Source organism: Entelurus aequoreus, linkage group LG11 (assembly GCF_033978785.1).
Source record: "Entelurus aequoreus isolate RoL-2023_Sb linkage group LG11, RoL_Eaeq_v1.1, whole genome shotgun sequence".
NCBI classification, from domain to species: Eukaryota; Metazoa; Chordata; class Actinopteri; order Syngnathiformes; family Syngnathidae; genus Entelurus; species Entelurus aequoreus.
In genome coordinates this window covers 12540736-12545797 of record NC_084741.1, presented here as the reverse complement: position 1 = coordinate 12545797, position 5062 = coordinate 12540736, and the positions used below count along the sequence as shown (strand labels likewise).

The 5062-nt window shown below is 34.1% G+C and overlaps 1 long non-coding RNA gene across 1 annotated transcript; it reads left to right on the top strand.

Annotated features, from left to right (window-relative positions):
- The first annotated feature begins 287 nt into the window (after window positions 1-287).
- On the top strand, window positions 288-4383 carry LOC133660571 (uncharacterized). The gene is made up of 3 exons (XR_009827833.1): window positions 288-383; window positions 597-682; window positions 4360-4383. It is a non-coding gene; the product is annotated as an uncharacterized LOC133660571 (long non-coding RNA).
- The last annotated feature ends 679 nt before the right edge of the window (window positions 4384-5062 follow it).

Here is a 5062-nt window from a genome sequence, read left to right as displayed (position 1 = left end):
ACTTCCGGTCATTGCATACCCTCAGGCTTCCGTAGTTTCCTGTAGCTTCCGCGGCTCCTCCCCCTTCCTCCTAAAAGGTGACGTCCTGCTGTGTGTCGTTTGTAGCAAAAACGAACGGTTTATTTGTGTAGTTCTTGCCCTACATTGTTTACTTGTGCGCTACCCTTAAAATATGACGTGTTTTTGTGTTGTTTTAAGTGCTACTTTGAGCGCCACCGGCGTTTTTCGAGTCAGACGTTTTGGCGCGATTTGTTTTTGAAGCGGTGCTCTTTGATGTCACGTGACCAGACTACTTAGCCTGTTGGTAAAATTGATGTTTAATATTGTTTTCTTTGTGTAGGAAACAGTACAAGGAGTTTATTTTATTTTTACTTCATTTTCAGGTATGTTTAATGCTGTAAATGTGCATTTTTGTCTCGCTTTCATTTAACTCCTTTCCCACGCAGTTCTTTATTGTAGCCGCTAGTTGGCAGTGTTTTCTTTTTGCATCCTATATTGAGTCAACGCTGTATAATGATAACAATGTCGTGTATTTCATAAATATGTTACAACCTGTCACAAAGAAGGAGTTTATGTGATTTTTACTTCATTTTCAGAATAAAAGCTCCTGTGAAGAAGTCTGCGAACCCAATCGCAAGTAAGGCCCCCGCGACATGAGAAGCTGCTATGAAGTGGAAAAGGGGTAGGATTAAATAAGCTTTGCTTCTTCCTCTTCCTCTTCGAGCATTTCTGATAAATATATAAATATGCGATATATTTTATAAATAATATTTGGCATAGTATGGGTATATATATAATATTTGGTATAGTATGGGTATATATATATATATAATATTTGGTATAGTATGGGTATATATATATATAATATTTGGTATAGTATGGGTATATAAATAATATCTGGTATAGTATGGGTGTATATATATAATATTTGGTATAGTATGGGCATATATATATATATAATATTTAGTATAGTATTGTGTATATATAATATTTGGTATAGTATGGGTATATATATATAATATTTGGTATAGTATGGGTATATATATAATATTTGGTATAGTGTGAGTATATAAATAATATTTGGTATAGTATGGGTATATATATAATATTTGGTATAGTGTGAGTATATAAATAATATTTGGTATAGTATGGGTATATATACTGTATATAATATTTGGTATAGTATGGGTATATATATATATATGTATGTTTGGTATAGTATGGGTATATATATAATATTTGGTATAGTATGGGTATATATATAATAATTGGTATAGTATGGGTATAGATATATAATATTTGGTATAGTATGAGTATATAAATAATATTTGGTATAGTATGGGTATATATATATAATATTTGGTATAGTATGGGTATATATATCATATTTGGTATAGTATGGGTGTATATATATAATATTTGGTATAGTATGGGTATATAAATAATATTTGGTATAGTATGGGTCAATAAAATACTATATCTATATATACAATATTTGGTATAGTATGGGTATATATATATATCTATAATATTTGGTATAGTATGGGTATATATATAATATTTGGTATAGTATGGGTGTATGAATAATATTTGGTATAGTATGGGTATATATAATATTTGGTATAGTATGGGTATATACAGTATATAATATTTGGTATAGTATGAGTATATAAATAATATTTGGTATAGTATGGGTGTATATATATAATATTTGGTATAGTATGGGTATATATATAATATTTGATATAGTATGGGTACATATATATACCGGTATATATAATATTTGGTATAATATGGGTTGTATATATAATATTTGGTATAGTATGGGTATGTATATAATATTTGGTATAGTATGGGTATATATATAATATTTGGTATAGTATGGGTATATATATATAATATTTGGTATAGTATGGGTATGTATATAATATTTGGTATAGTATGGGTATACATATAATATTTGGTATAATATGGGTATATATAAAATATTTGGTATAGTATGGGTATGTATATAATATTTGGTATAGTATGGGTATATATATAATATTTTGTATAGTGTCTTTTTACTTATTGAAATCAGAAAAGACGCGCATTTCGGGAAGTCTGCGCGTCCCTGGGACACAGATTTTTAAAATATTTTTAGTTTAATTCATTTTAATTTTGACCCTGCCTTCTCTGGATCAAAACTCAGGTTTTCTTTATTTTATTTTTTTTATCGATTATCGCTTTCCGCCGATGCTTTGTTTTGTTTATAATTTGCCGGGTCAAAGTAATGAACTTTTCGGTACAATTTCTTAAATTAATTTAATTTGATTACCTTAATTTCCTTTTTTTACAAAATGTACCCTCCCTGTTAAAAAAAACAACATTTTAACCAGTCCGCAGCCAGCCCCCTGAATTACTCGCATAAAACGATGGTTAAGGGATAACGGAAACTCTGGTTATTGCACCTGATGATTCAGTTCCAGGAATGAAACAGTGCTTGGGTGACTTAGGCCAGTCTACTAAGCTCAGCCTCAGAAACTTGGAAGTTATCTTTGACAAAGACATGTCATTAGTCACTGTTGGCTTTAACGCACTTTTTATGTCTTTTTACGCATTGAAATCAAGAAAGGACGCACATTTTCGTAAGTCCGCGCATCCCTGGGACGCGGATTTTATTTTTTTTTACCGACCCTGCCTTTATTGGTCGTCTTTATTGGTCGTAATGAACTTTCCGGTACAATTTCTTACAATTTAATTCCCCGAAAGTTTTATCAATGACAAATACTGCCTCAGTTTGCACTGGGACAACTTTACCGCGAGGGCCTGTCAATGAAAGACTTGATGGTGAACACTAAGGTGAGTGTAAAGTCAACCTTTTTAACTTCATCCTGTGCCATGTCTCCAGTAAATGACTTGTTTTAGTCTTTGTGAGTCCATGGAAACTTCACTTTTATCCCCCGCTGGATCGACATCGTTTGAGGATGGAGCCAGGCTAGCTGTTAGCTTCAAGCTAATCAGCACCCGACCAGACTCCTCCACCCCAAAAACATACTTTGCAGGTCAACAAACGGGGCCAATAGTAAAGTGTTAATGTGCGAGGAGTGTTCAAAAGGAGTCTCTTGGAGAAGTGGCTGACAAGTTAATGTACTCAGTGGCCTAGTGGTTAGAGTGTCCGCCCTGAGATCGGTAGGTTGTGAGTTCAAACCCCGGCCGAGTCATACCAAAGACTAAAAAAATGGGAGCCATTACCTCCCTGCTTGGCACTCGGCATCAAGGGTTGGAATTGGGGGTTAAAGCACCAATAATGATTCCCGGGCGTGGCCACCGCTGCTGCTCACTGCTCCTCTCACCTCCCAAGGGGGTGAACAAGGGGATGGGTCAAATGCAGAGGACAAATTTCAGCACACATAGTGCGTGTGTGACAATCATTGGTACTTTAACTTTAAGTTAGCAAGTGTCGCTCGCATCGGTGACATCATCACTGTCATTGTTTACTGAAGCAGAGATGCTGACTGTGCGTTATGACAAGCGCTCTGCTTTTTATCCAAAGACTTATCAGATTTAATATTTTATTATCTATAGCTGGGAAGTCAAAAGTGTGGCCCGGAGGCCATTTGCGGCCCACGGATAATGTTTTAAAGGCCCACGGCACATTCTAAAAATACTATTTAAAATACACAAAAACATAACAAAAGTGGAATAAAAAAAGCTTACAGCTGAAATGTAATTTAGGAAAAGTTGCAATGTTGACTTATAAAACAAAGCTGTTTTTTTTTCTTTAAAACTGTCATTGCTGAAAACATAATATTGAATCAAAATCAATGTTTTTATGAATTATTGACCTCTCCAAGGCTCTGATTACTTCAAATATTCCACTTTGAAAAATATTTTTTGTGGAAGATTTTGCATATTTTGTGTGTTTGCCATAAAAAAACATAGTTTTCTTTGACAAAAAGGGCAGAAAACAAACAAAAAACAACATAAAAAAAAACAACTTAGAATTGAGGGATAGATGTGAAGTTGATAGACTTAGACATTCAGATTTGAACGTTACAGTACAGATAAAAACGAAATTTCGTTGCATTAGCTCATGGTAGTGCAGGATAAAAAAGCAATAAGGTGCAGATATAAATAAATAGATTACTGTACAGATAAATATATTGCACTTTTGCATATGTGGGCTCTGAACAGATGATGTTGTTGTGGCTTGTGCAGCCCTTTGAGACACTTGTGATTTAGGGCTATATAAATAAACATTGATTGATTGAGTTATATGCATCCACGTTTATGGATGTATGTTATATTGTCTTTATATTCCAGCGAGTTAATCCATTTTTTGTGGGGAATTGGGGGGATTATTTTAATGTGTTCAAGTGTCTTCCGGCCTGAGGGAAGAAGCTGTTACAGGTTCTGCTACGGAGGCTGCGGAACTCTTTCTAGAATCCAGCAGTGAAAACAGTCCTTGGTGGGGGTGGGAGGAGTCTCTGCAGATTTTCTGATGTAGACTCTAGAGATTTAAGCGTTAAATAAATAATGCATGTATGCCCTGGCACACCATTATCATAATTTCATGACCCAAGCAAAAAACGTACACTTTTATACTGAAATAAATACACCTACAATTTATTAAATTCAAATATAGAAAAAAATACCTGCAGCGGTAAAGTTTAGATCCATGAGGGAAAGAAGAAAGTGAAGGAATGTTTATAACTGAGTACATTTACACACGCATAAAAATGTGTTTTATTTTGTGTTATTTTTTTAACGAATTAAGTAACGTTTATGTTTTTCCAAAACACAATATAGAATGTGAGATATAACAGAATAATGCATACATTTATCATTTGTTTACAAAAAAGTGGGACCCCAAAAATGTTACTGTGGGACCCCATTTTTATGACTTGATGGGGTCCCTGGGACCCCATTTTGAAAATTCCTAGCGCCAACACTGTATCATACTAAAACTGCATTCATGTTCGAAATAAACTTCAGTCAATTCGCTATTAAAGTAGCAGCCTGTAGTCCGGATTTGACGGTAACCGATAACAGGTAAACAGGCAGTAGCAATCATGCAATA